This window comes from Megascapheus bottae, chromosome 13 (assembly GCF_031878675.1).
Source record: "Megascapheus bottae isolate mThoBot1 chromosome 13, mThoBot2.hap1, whole genome shotgun sequence".
Taxonomy (NCBI): domain Eukaryota; kingdom Metazoa; phylum Chordata; class Mammalia; order Rodentia; family Geomyidae; genus Megascapheus; species Megascapheus bottae.
This window is the reverse complement of record NC_143521.1, coordinates 2,425,159-2,439,350: the sequence shown is the minus strand read 5'-3', so window position 1 is coordinate 2,439,350 and position 14,192 is coordinate 2,425,159. Positions and strand designations below refer to the sequence as shown.

The 14,192-nt window shown below is 34.0% G+C and overlaps 1 long non-coding RNA gene across 1 annotated transcript in view; it reads left to right on the top strand.

Moving 5' to 3' along the window:
- Positions 1-2,561: 2,561 nt before the first annotated feature.
- LOC150055413 (uncharacterized) overlaps positions 2,562-14,192 on the top strand; it is a 124,778-nt gene continuing 113,147 nt past the window's right edge. The window contains exon 1 of the long non-coding RNA XR_016537427.1: positions 2,562-2,604. This is a non-coding gene — a long non-coding RNA (uncharacterized LOC150055413). The remainder of the gene's footprint in view (positions 2,605-14,192) is intronic.

Here is a 14,192-nt window from a genome sequence, read left to right as displayed (position 1 = left end):
GTTTTCTCTTCCTGACACTTCACACCCATCACAAACCTGAGAGTGCAATTTGCTGTCACACAGAGCAAACATCTAATCTCTTTCCCAATAATTTGTGATCTTAAGAGTTTTGCAAGTTTGATTCCTTATCAATTAAAAATGTTATACAAAGACATTTTTAATTTGCTATGGTGTGTTCCATAACTCTCCAACTGTTGTGGTATGTGTGAGGTGAAGACTTTCACTTACTAGATGGAGAAAATTCAATCTACTATTTCCATGAACTGTATGTATGAGCATTTCTACTTTCCTTTGTTGCCTGACAGGTGGAGGGTATGTCTTACCCATTCTTCCCAGCACACTCATTGTATGGAGGAAGTGCTTTCTGAACATGTCCTGAATGAGTGGATGCTATATTTGTGATGTGTTTAAATCTAGATATATCCTGATTATAATAACTCAGGCATGCTAAAGAAATTCTCCTGAATGAAGAAATTTTATTTTAAGGATTATGAATTTTGCAAATATTCTAAATCTTATCAGGATGTGTACCTGGAAATTGAAATGTGCATTTTGTTTTTATAATTTAAATAGTTGACTATTTGTGTTGATGAAAGGACCAATTCGGGCCACTTCTCTGAACATTGTTTTTTTCATACAAAAATATTTGTATTCAGGGATTTAATTATATCCAGTCTACACTTCTGAAACTTGTTCCAATTTCAAGTCTCAGTTTTCTGACTTTTGTTTGTTTGTCAGATAATAAATTCAGTTGGAAACCCCACTTCATTGTCAATAATCAAATCGCATGGTTGCTTGAAAAGCAACCTTGCTCCTGCTTCTTGCAAAAATGACCCTGGTGAATAAGAGCAACAACACATCAGCTCGTTGGCCATTCTAGCTTCCATTTCCATTACAGCACAGGAATCTGGTCTCTTTGGACAAAGGATAATAGTTTTATATTTTTGTTAAAAACATTCATATTTAATATACAGACTCATTTTCTCATCTTTTTTTAGCTTTCTGTTTATCCATGAACCATTTGTAATCAGGGAAGAAATACAAAATCAAAATACACAGAGATATGAGTTCTTGCTTAGCACTATGAAATCCATCACCATCAAGGGGATGTTGATCATGGGCTTCTTATTCTGGGCCACATACCTTTCTTATAATTTTTTTCCCCAAAGCTGGGGACCAAACTCAGGGCCTTGCACTTGACCAGGCAAGTGCTCTTATACTGAGCTAAATCCCCAACCCCTTATAAGATTTTTCTAATTATAAGATTCACTACTCTTGATTGAAAGGATTTTTGCTGCTGTTGTACTATTTGTTGTTGTACTTGATTTATTTTTATTTATTTTTAAGAGATATACAATCATGTTAATGAGGTACTATGACATTTTGATCAAGTAATGTTCACATATAAATACATTTATGTTTATCCTAATATATATCCTCAAGTATTTAAAAGTTTCATTTGCTCAAGAATCTCAGCTCTTTCAACATTTATGCTCCTATGTTAATTACTATAATTGAAAAAGTTTAGTAAAATAGGGAATTAAGTACAAAAAATGAAGGGGAAGTTTAAAATACTCAAAGAAAATTTGAGGGAAAACCCAAGGATACAGAATAATTAAAACTAGTTATTTATATGCAAATAATTTGGGATAGATTTGGAATCACTGAAAGTAAGAATAAAATGTACGTCGTGGGAGAAAAATATAGATTATTTTGGGGAGAAGTCTCACAGGTAAGACAGAAATACAAGAGAAAGTTAAGACTACTCTATAAAAATAAAAGAATACATCAGATGTGAGGACGATCTGGCTGCGATTATCTGTCACCCCATTGATCACCAGGGTTGATCAGGATGGCTACGTGGGTGTCCCCTTCCTCCCTCACTGACATGCATCCCTCCCAAAGCTGCTCACTGGGTAGTAGAGGAAGACCATCCCCAATAGAAGAAGACTAGTCTTCTGTTAAGGGTATAGAGTAGTTGCGCTCCCCTGCTAGAAACTCAAAACAAGCTCTCAAGAAATGAAAGAACACCTTAGGGACTTGAACAAGACAAGAAATAGCTCTAACACTTTAGGAAGAAAATAGACAACATACATGGCGGGATTCTTCCCACCCCTCCCACAGATGTACACATTTTCACCCTTGAAGAAAGATCAAATTCTTTGGAGAAAGATTCATACAAATTTTAGATGAATATCTACCAAGAAAAGAGAACACCACTTTATCCCAAGGGAGCTAATGGGCTCATAATTATTATTTAGAAAATCTGGTGATGCATACAGGTTGTACAGTTTGGATACATGCTGGACACAGCCTTGTCCTGAATTCTACCTGAAAAATTTTCTGGACTTAAAGGGAGAGTGTGAGACAAAAAAGACTGGATGAAAGGTGTGTACATTTTTTACAAGTGGCTTAAAAATCTTGCCGCCTTACATCTAAATTTTGAGCATATCTTTATAGAGGAGTTTGTTAGTTTCAGGACTATCAATACAAAAGCTTATATGATTAGATGCCATTGAATTTTTAATTCTTTTTTTATTTTAATTTTTAATTGTATTTTATTGTAGGGGTGGTATATAGAGGGGTTCCAGTTCCACTCATCAGGTAAGGGGTACGTTACTTCTTGAACACTGAATATTTTATTTTATTTTATTTATTTTATTTTATTTCTTTGCCAGTCCTGGGCTCGGGCTCAGGGCCTAAGCTTTGTCCTTGGGTTTTCTCAAGGCTATAGCTCTACCAGTTGAGCCTCAGCAACACTTAAGACTTTTTTCTATGTATGTGGTACTGAGGAATTGAACCCGGGTTTTTGTGCATGCTAGGCAAGTACTCTACCACTAGGCCTGACTCCCAGCCCAAACACTGAATATTTTTTAAAATGTAAACTAACATTGTTTTCAATGGACTTTCTCTGTGGTATATTCAAACACAAGACTTAGTCCAACGTTGCTCCAATAAATAACATTCCTCCAAGTTTGTAGCCACCCAAGAACTAAATAGTTAATATATCAGCTTTAACACTAATGAGACTTTGTGGAAGATCAGTTTATTCAGATGACAACATGGGACTTGTTAATTTGAAGATAAGCTTATGTCCAGTACACTCACTTGGGGACAATGGAAGGACTCCAGTTCTCGAGGAAGCTGGGCCATATGAATTAAGTGTGAAGAGAATTGGTAATGCTTTGTAGGCAAGTGGACTTCAACATGGCGAAGGGTTTACAATTTTGTTGATCTTAAGCCAATCTGATACCAGGAGAAAGAAATTGCTCCAAAGGATCTTCCTTCAAGAGTGGAAAGTGTGGTGCATAGAAAGCCTCCTGACATTAGAGGCCTACCCAATGACATTGTATATCAAAAGCAATTATTACAATGCAATTAACTCCACAAAATTCCTGGTGAACAGAACTAGCTCCGTAATTTCCATATTTTTTTCCTGTAATTAAAATTATCTTTCATTGTACAAAGGAGTTGCCATTTAACAAGACAAATTAAAAAAATCTTATTTCAACTGTTTTATGGGAAGCCACCAAAAATCTCTAGAAGAAGTAAAGTGATATAAAGACATTGTCCAATCTAATAGGTGGATCTTTCATGGCTTTCTGATCAAGCTGTTTTCTAGTTTGTTTAATTTACTAATACTACATACTCAAAATGATTTGTCATAACCCTAGGGAGGTGACTTCTTCAGATCCTGTCACTTTTTGTTTGTTATCAATGGCTGGTATAGAATTTTTAGCTGATATGATAAGTTCATCTACACAGGGATGTTATGGCTAGAAACATATTCTACATTATGTATATGAGAAAAATATGTCAAAGGGACATAAGGTAGGTACGAATGTTCTTTTATAATATCTCTGAATGAGATTTATACCTTGTATTCAAGTCAGTTGATATTGTGTTTCGCACTGAATAAGTTTTACTCTACAAGAATTCCTTTCACTGGAGCTATAAGTGCAGCTCCTGCCTAATAGGATTTCAGGCTAGAATAATCAACTGTACTAAACCCCAACATGAAGGCTACAAGAGTTTCACAGTAAAGCTTAGGCTAGGACTCAAATGGAGCTGGGCTAGTATGTATTCCATGGTTTTTTGGGTAAGTTGCTTGATTTCTCTTTGCTATTTATTTGCAAAATAGTAATGTTCCATCTAAGGTGATTTTAATAACAGATTACATGTATGTGTGTGTCTGTGTGTTTGTGTGTATAATACATATATATAAATACCCTACTAAGTACAAGTTACTACTATATTGTCCTGAAGATTGTTACAGAATGTTAGGTACTCCTTAAATTGTTGCTTTGCAATGAGTATGTTGGGAGTCTTTACTTTCCTATGGGTGTCTTGGGATAGATACAGATACAAGTATTTTTAGCCATCTTGTATCACTCACTCTGACTCTACACTGGTGTCAGAGACTTCTTTCCAAATGTAATTAAGTATATTCTATCCCTTTATTAAATAAGAAAAGTTTGATTCTTTTTTTCTATATTATCCTTGTATAACTCTAGGACTTGGCCAGTCCCTATTTCTTTTTCTCTTGTAATTCATTCCTTAATTTCTATTTGAGTCTGTTTTACAAATATGAAGACATGGTAGTAAATAAGACACTATGACTCTATTGGCACAGAAATCCAATTGGACATCTTTTCATAAGAGTTTCTAATAATCTTATAACTAGAAATATAATGATATATCACTTCTCTTTCCTTTTGATTGTATTTACAATGCTTCCAGTGATTCCATCTTTAGGATCATATTTCAAATGTTATGTTTAACAAACAAATATTCAAGAAGGAATATCTATATATAATCACTGGCACATAGATTTTAGAGCATAATTAAAATTAAGCTGAAGGTTTGTATGTCATAGATACATATCAATCTATATAATATAATATTATGTCCAGTTTGATCTAGTGGTAGAGTGATTGCCTAGCATGCATGATGACCCAGGTTCGATTCCTCGGTAACACATACATAGAAAAAAGCCTGAAGTGGTACTGTGATTCAAGTGGTAGAGCTCTAGACTTGAGAAAGCCCAAGAACAGTGCTCAGGCACTGAGTTCAAGCCCCAGGACTGACAAAAACCCACCCATCTTTCACCTTTTTTAGTTTCTTATACTGAACTGAATTAAAAAATTAATGTCATCATAATCTTAACTTGCTCAGTATTTCTTTTTAAAAAATTTATTGTAAAGTTGTTATATAGAGAGGTTACAGACACATTCATAAGGCAATGAGTATGTTTCTTTTTGAATATAGGGGTTAGCCTCTCTCTCATCTTTCTTCCACTGTCCCTTCTCCATGGCCCCCCAAAGTTGTAAAGTTTTCTCCACCTAGCAAATGAGGCAAAATTTTTGACTATTTGACCATGGCCATCTGGAGGTAGTATGAAATCCAGGTTTAATCTGCTAGAACTGGTGGTCTTGGAGGCAGTGTAGAAAAAGGGAAAAAAATGGAGAGGAGAGCTTGTTTTTTACCATTGCAATGTGAAGACATGAGAAAGTGTTTTCAAGTCAGGAGCAGAGCTGGATCAAGAGCAGTATCACTGATGGCTTGATGTAGAACTTCTATCCTCTAGAACTATAACATTAGTTTTGTTTCTATGGTTTTGTTCCCCCTCACAAATATCCCTTGCTCCAAATAAACTTTAGGTATGCCCAAATATGTATTTCTTATCTTTGGTGGTTGCTTGACAATACCATGCTTTGGCACCTGTCTTCCTGGTCTGGAATGCTTTCCATTTTTCTCATGAAAGACATTCTCATCTTCTGAGGGTATGCTTGCCTTTTTCTTAGTTCTTTTGTAAACATCCTAATACTCTAAGTAATTTGAAACATTTGCTTAGAATATAATGTGTGGATATTTTTTTTTCCAGCCTGGGGCTTGAACTCAGGGCCTGAGTACTGTCCTTGGGCTTTCAAGAGCTCTACTACTTGAGCCACAGCACTACTTTTGGCTTTTTCTATGTATGTGGTACCAAGGAATTGGACCCTGGTCTTCATGCATGCTAGACAAAATTCCCTGCCCCATAATGTGTGGGTTTTATAATCAATGTTATCAACGCATTTTCATATTTTTCTGCCATTTAGAAGTAACTTGATTAAGTTAGGTTACATCTTCATATTTTCAGAGCTAGCAGACATATATAAAGATATAAAATTTGAATGCACTTTTCTAAACCAGTGGTATTAAAGTGAAGGATGAATAAGTGAACCTTAGAGTAATTTGTTTCTATGCCAGCTGTTAATTTATTCAGTCTTATGTATTAAGTAGCTCCTAGCTTCTAACATTAGCTTTGCTCCATTAGACAAGCATGAGACCATTGAGTTGAAAGGGAAAATTTTGTCCCATAGATGAGCTTTTTTGTTTTTTAATAACATGTTTATCTCATCAAGGGAGCTAAAACATAACCATCCATCCGTTTTAAGGATAGGGCTGCCCCCCCTAGGCATTTGCCATGTCACTTTTATAGACCTCAGAGAATAACAATGAGTTTATACAAAAACAACTGCAAACTTTCCTGATTAGTAATAAAGATATTCAGTTCTATATAACAACTGCTAGTCATGATGCAGAGCTATAAAAATAAAATATATTTAACAAGCTTAAAGAGAATCTTTGCAGAATAATATAATAAAAGGATTCTGGCTAAAGACAAGAAAATAATCTTAGACATAATGGGATAATGTAGTCAATATAATAGTATGTTTTTAATTATCTACAATGAAGTAATAGCATTCACTTTGATTTTAAACTTGTTGCTTAATATAACTTTTAATCTTGTCTTATAATGTTGTGACTACAGATCTCAGTGAAATCTTAGCTCATTTCTAGTGAAATATACAACTCATAGCTGTATCTTAAGCAATGTATTTTAGAATTAATGTTTACACTAGTTAATACAATTTGATAATTAAGATTATAAATGTAGGGATTTTCTTCATTTTTCTGTCCCTCTCCTTTTCATACCCATTACCACTAGTCAAAGGTTTCAGTCTCCTGATAATTATTTTATTTAAATGGCTGTTAATTTTTTCTAAGGAGTCACATTGTGGGACTTCCAGCTCCTCTAGATACCATTAAGTCAATTGATCATTTATATGTACATATGGACCTCTATGTGTTTTCACATGCATTTATATTTTAGATGTAACTTTCACATATAAGAGAAAACAATGTGACTTTTGTTTTCAGTCATAATCTGTGTATCTCTCACACTGAGCAAAAACTTGAGGGCATGAATGGATGAGAAAGTGGCATGTTTGAGAAGGAATGATGGAAGGGTTGAGTATGATCAGTGTGTTATACAAATAATTGTCATGCTAAATTGAAAACCATTTGTGAAATTACTTGAAAATCACATAGAGTTAAAAAGATTTGGGGGATGTTTAACAGTTTAAACCATTTATTGTTTAGTTAGACCTCATTTGTGAGAAATATATCAAAGAACAGAACAATTTCTTCAAACTGTTAATGTTGTTATACAGAAAAGCTTGCTAGTCCTGTTCTATTTTCTCAAGATGACTAAGAATCAATTTATACTGGAAAATTGGTAGAATTTGATTATGTCAAAACTGGACTTGAGACTAATCTTCCTACCTCTCAGAGATCTGAGGAAATGAATTATTTCACTCCTTATATCAGCATCTATAAACTACTAACAACCATTCTCATCTATCATCTTTGTACTACCAGACACAATCTTAATGGTTGGCACTAAGAACATACTCAAAAAATGGTTGAACAAAGAATGAAAAAAAATGGATATAAAAAGAATTTGGAAGCGAAATGGTGAGAAAGAACTTATAATTTAAGCTTAAGTGGATATTGGTTTGAATCTTTAATATGATCTTAACACTAGTTTATTTTGGACATTTAATGTAGTAAATACAGATGCATGACAGAGTTGCTCAGATGCAATGGGAAATCCCTTTGGTTTCCTTTTGGAAACTCAAGCAGGTCCACTTTTTTCCCTTGAAGGTCACTCCTGGGTTTCCCTCCTATACTTTGTATCATGTTTTGCTGAATGTTGATTATGGTGCATAACACTGATTTGGATAAGTTGAACCATCATCCTTGCATCTCAGTTGATTATGATAAATCATTTTGAGGTATTATTAGATTTTTTTGCTAATGTTTTGTTAAGATTTTTTTTACATCTGTGTTCATCAGGGGTATTAATTTTGAAGTTTTCTTGTATTCTTTCTGGTTAAGTGTTAGGGTAATGCTCGTTTCAAAGAATGATTTTGAGTTCCTCCATTTTAGTGTCTCTGGGTAGTTTGAGAATACGTGGTCTTAGTTCTTTAAAAGTTTGGAAAAGCTAATCAGTGAAGCCTTTTCTTTTTGCCAGTGGAAGATTTTTTTCTTTTTTTCATATATTTTTATTGTAATTAATAGAAGGGTTACATTATATTTACCAGATAGAAGGTGCATTACTTCACAAACATTGATACCCTTTCTCATGTCTTGGTCCCCATTTCCTTCCCCCCACCCCTCATCTTGTTTTCCCTCCTTCCCTATCTTATTTCAAATAATCAAATAAGCATATATACAATATATCAGATAACAAGATAAAATACTGTACCAATATGAGATAACCAAGTGACAGAAAAAGAGATGAGAGAAAACATAGTACATTAAGGACAACAATCACTCATTACATGGCTTTTGTTTCTATATCCTGGATGTCTTTTATTTAGTGTCATACTATATGGCCTTGTGTATCTAGATTTTGTTCTATTGTAAATCTCTGCTAGGAGAACCCACAGTTTCTACTGATTATGACAAATGAGGGAAAACATTGAGCCTATGTTCCTTTGAGTCTGGCTTACTTCACTTAATATGATTTTTTCTAAGTCTTTCCATTTCCTTACAAATGGGGTGATGTCATTCTTTCTGACAGCAGCATAGAATTCCATTGTGTATAAATACCACATCTTGTTGATCCACTCATCAGCCAGTGGAAGATTTTAATTATTGACTCTATCTTTGTTATCATTGGTCTATGCAGGTTTTCTCTATCTTCATAGTTCTATTTTGATAATTCATTTGTATCTAGAAATTTCTTTTGAGACTTTCCAACTTGTTGATATATGACTGATCTGATAGTTACTAATGCTCCTTTGTGTTCCTGTGCTAACAGTTTTTCCTTTATAACTCTAACTTTACTATGTATATATTTTCCTCAATTGTTCTAAAATATTTCATTCTCCTCTATTTGTTCTATTAATTTAAACTTGGTTTGCTCTTGTCCTAGTTTTTTGACATGTGGCAACTAAATTTACAGAACCTATTTTTTAATAAAACACAGCAGGCCTCTCCTATTACACCCAATCATTGTGTTTTCCCCATAGTTGGAATGACAGGCATGTACCACAACACTTAGTCACTGGGTGAGATGTAGTCTTGAAATCCTTTTGCTGTAATTCCTGTTCCTTTTTATCTCCTCCTCCTTTATAGGTAAGATAACAGGCTTGTCACACTGTGGTTAGGCACAGATACCTTTCTAAACAATTATTTTGGTGGTAATGAAGTTTGAAAGCAGGGCCTTGAGCTCCCTAAGTGAATGCATTTACACTGAGCTACACATTTAGCCTTGTTTTTAGTAAGTTATTTTCAAATAGCATTGTTTCTTGGCTGGCTGGAAGCCTGGGCATGATGCCACTTATATTGGGTTGTACTGTAGCTAGAATAACAGATATATAGCACCACATTCAACTTTTCATGATGAAAGGTTCATGCAGACATTTTTCTGCCTAGATTTGCTTGAACCAAGATTCCAACAACCTAACCCTCTTAAGTAGCTAGGATTACAAGCATAAGCCACCAGTGTCCACTCACTGGTTAACTTTTAGTTTTTAAAATTTTTAAAATTGTGATTAATAAAAGGGTTACATTATATTCACCAGATAGAATGTACATAACTTCAAAAACATTGATACCCTTTCTCATGACATGATCCCCATTTCCCTCCCACCCTCTCCCCACTCATCTTGATTTCCCCCCTTTCCTATCCAATTTTAAATAACCAATTAAGCACATACAAAATATATCAGATAACAAGGTGAGATATTGTAACAATATGAGATAATCAAAGGATAGCAAAAGAGATGAGAGATAACACAGTACATTAAGGACAACAATCACTCATTACATGGCTTTTGTTTCCTTTTCCTGGAGGTCTTGTCATGCGATATATGCTGTAATATAATAGAGATGATGACAATTTAAAATTTGCACTGCAAAAAGTTTTCTTAGAACAAACACCTGAAAGTAACAATGAAGAATTATGATCAGTTTGCAATTGCTATGATTTAAGATGTAGATCAATATCAATAACTTGCTGTTGTAGCTCAAATGACTGCCTCTTCTCAAATGTTTGTATTTGTCATCTAGGTATAATGCTAACTCTGGAGGGTCTGGGGGTTTTCAGGCCTCAATGAACTACTGATCTCATTCAGAATTGCCAGAAGTAAAATGTAATTGTTTTAAGTTTTTTTTGTTATCAAAATGCTCATAGACAGAAGACTTTTTATGTTTACATGTCAAGCTGAGAAAAGTTAACATTTAGAGTTACCAGTAAACTGGATTCTTGCACAGATTTCCTTACACATGCAATCATCGAAATACAATAATACTCATTGAAAGTACTGCTTATAAAACCCACATTCACTCAAACTGTTAGGACAAAAGTACTTCAAAAATTTTAGAAAAATAAAGTTTGACAATTATTTAGTATTTAATTCACTATTTTTAAAATTCTTACACATTAATTAAAATTAAGGAAATCACTCTAAAAATTAGAAGTTGAAGTATATTCTTTGTTTGGAAGCACTGATTTAATTCTTATTGTTTTCATATATATACAAATGTATTTGAATGCGTGTGCATATACATGTTTGAAAAAATATATATGAACATTCAACCTAAAAAAGAAATTAATATAAATAGGTGGATAATTAATGATTCTCTTTTGAATTACTAATTACTTCAGTTAATTTGCTAAGGGTGAATAGAGAAGTATATTAAATCCCTATTTTATATGCATATTTTCCAATGACATAATCAGATCATTTTGTTTTGGGGTTGGATTTTTATTTTTGTGGTTGATTGATGAGAAAATTTTATATTTTGTTGTCTTACAGAATAGTTTTGCTGTTAATTTTGGAAGTAATGGAGGGGTTTTACTTTTCTTGTAATAAATACAAACTGTAAAACCATAAATGTTAGGGCCTATAGATAATTAGCTGACTAGGAAAAGTGACAGAATTCAGGTAGTTATTTTAAAAATAAATTTTAGATAGATTTTGAAGGAAGGTCAGTACAATTTATTTTATTGAAGAGAGAACTTTTGCATGACTTGCATACTACATCTTGACTCACTGTAATGATTGATATAATTTTTAGTTTTTCATTAGTTGTGCAATTGAAAAGTACAGCATTTAAATATATTGAGCCTGTCTATTCCTAAACTGCTTTGTTAAATGATACCTTTTTTATATAACTAAAGATAATTATCATCTTATTCCTTGTTTAAAATGTTTTCTAGTTAAAAGAAATAAGGCTAAAATATACTCATTACCTGACTTATGAAATGGTATCCCCTATGTACAATACCTGAGTTAAAAAATGTCTTTCTGGGGAACCTTTAGTTTTCATTTCTTTTGCATTTCTATCCATTTATCTTCCTTGATTTTTGCTTTGTATAAGGAAGAAGGTCTTAGATTAGCAAGTTTTTAATAATATCTCTGCAACTATCTCACCAGCATGCATATATTTCAGTATGGCCTAGATTATGTTAAACCTCATTTTTCTGTGGTGTTAACTATCCCTAACTGTGAGCCTCCAATATTTCTATGGCCTGGTAACAATCATTTGCTAAATATGAAGATCTAATTTTACAATTGGATTTTCATGTTATTTGATATAAAATAGCCATTGAATGGTTTTTCTTGTACAGTTAAAATCTGAGGTTTATATCAAAGGTGTGTGTGTGTGTGTGGATATGCCTATATATAAATAACAGGCTTTCATAGTCAGATGATCTTTGTCCCCATTTAGCAGGAAAATGCATATAATTTTCTATGCATGTACACGAAAGCTACTTTGAGCAGATTTTGAGTTAGCTGGGTTCTTGGGGGAAAAATCACAAAATATATTAGCAAAGAAAGAAGAAAGAGATTTTCTTTTACTCTCCCCTTGAGAAGTGACAGAATAAAAGAATCCTTGAGAAATGTGTCAGATCATTTCCCCTTGTGGAAGAAAGGATTCTGAAGCTAAAAGGAGAAGGCAGTCTTTGTGAGTCTTATAATCTGTGCCAGCTGGCCTGAGCTTTTTGTTCACTCTTAACACACAGTGTCTTGAAGTCTCTAAGAACACTGAGATGGAGAGCAGCCGTGTGAATGAAGGTAGACTGTCATTCTAATGATCAGTTGTGAAGTGGAACTTTTTAGTAGAGTATTTTTTGTTAGCTTAATAAGTGGTTCAAGCTTTGAACATTAAAAAAATTCAAAGTAGATATGGATGTAAAAATTGCATCAATTGCTTAGACTCCATGAGCTCTGTCTTAGTTTCCCAAGCAGTGAGAGTACTACTGCTTATAGACTGATTTAAAATGTTCATGTTCGATTCCTCGGTACCACATACATAGAAAAAAAAAAGCCTGAAGTGGTGCTGAGGCTCAAGTGGTAGAGCTCTAACCTTGAGAAAGTCCAAGGACAGTGCTCAGGCCCTGAGCTCAAGCCTATGACTGGCAAAAAAAAAATGTTCATTGTTGGAACAATTTAAGTTGGCCATATTTCTTATACTCAGCAAGTAATATATAGTAACAGGCGACAAACTTCATATATCTTTGTTCATTTCCATGTTGTTCATATATTCTCTGCCTAAATCTAAAGGCTTAGAAACATATTTCATTCTATAAAATTTGCCATTTATACAATCTTGTTGAACACAACTTCAATGTCCTAGGCAAAGAAATATGTCAATAAATAGTTGAGCCATCTCAATAATATGCAATACATGGGAACATTAACAAAAGGCTATTAGCATGTTAAATATATTTAAGTGAATAGATAATACCAGGGAGAATAAGAAATAGATATCATATTAATGTTTCAACTATATTGTTACATGAATTCTTGGTAAAAGTAAGCAAATGAAGTATGCAAATGAAAACTCGCATTTGTAAATTTCTCCACTTTTGGTTTTCTAATTCAGCTTCATTTTATTCCCTTTCCTGGAGTGAATTTATATAGTTGAGCCCTCCACCAAGAACAGACATGTCAATTCTGGGAGTAAAGCAGACCACATTCTGTAGAATCCTGGGAGATAGGGGAGTGAAAGCAGATATGTTCTAGCCATGTAGGCCTATAGAACCTTGAGTTTTAATTTCTAAGGATCCTTTTGAGCCCTCTCTTGCATGTTTCCTTTAAGACTTGGGGACATCTTTGCTTCTTCTGAGACTTGCTTGGATGTAAGAATCACTACACAATTCTGTTGTCTTATCAGTGACATAGAGAACGTGTGACCCCCAACAGAAAATCTAGTCATATACCCTTCAAAAAATATTTCTAGCATGACATGAAGTCCTCTTTGTTGTTGGATTTCCCCTATTGACATCTGCTGTGGCTGTCTCCTTGGGAATAGGCTTCAGAATCTTTTTATTTGGAGCGTGTGTGTGTGTGTGTGTGTGTGTGTGTGTGTGTGTGTGTGTGTGTGTGTGTATATACTGACATTAATTTCTACTCTGTGTCTCTTTCCCTTTCTGTTTTCAACCTGTGTGTGCAAAGCCTATAATAGTATCTAGCCCTGTCAAATGTTTTGTTTTTGCTTCTGTATTCCTTTATGGAAGGAATTCATGGCAAAAGCATCAAGATATTACAATTCTTCCCTTCCCAGACCTCTGCTTCCTCACACCCTTCCTTTGAGGACTTGAAAAATAATTGGTCAGAAAGCTTTAACTAGAGAATAGGATAGGAAGGGAAAATTAGAAATAGATACCAGATTAATGCTTCAAATATATTAATGCATGAATGCTTGATAAAGTAAGTGCTAATGTTAGTGAACTGAACAAACCATTCATGTGGAGGCTAACGTGCTCTTGTAGGTATTTCCTCAGCAGAAATGATGGCAGCTGAGGAATCCTGCTTGTGAATTTACACTGGTGTTCTGCTCAAGTCACT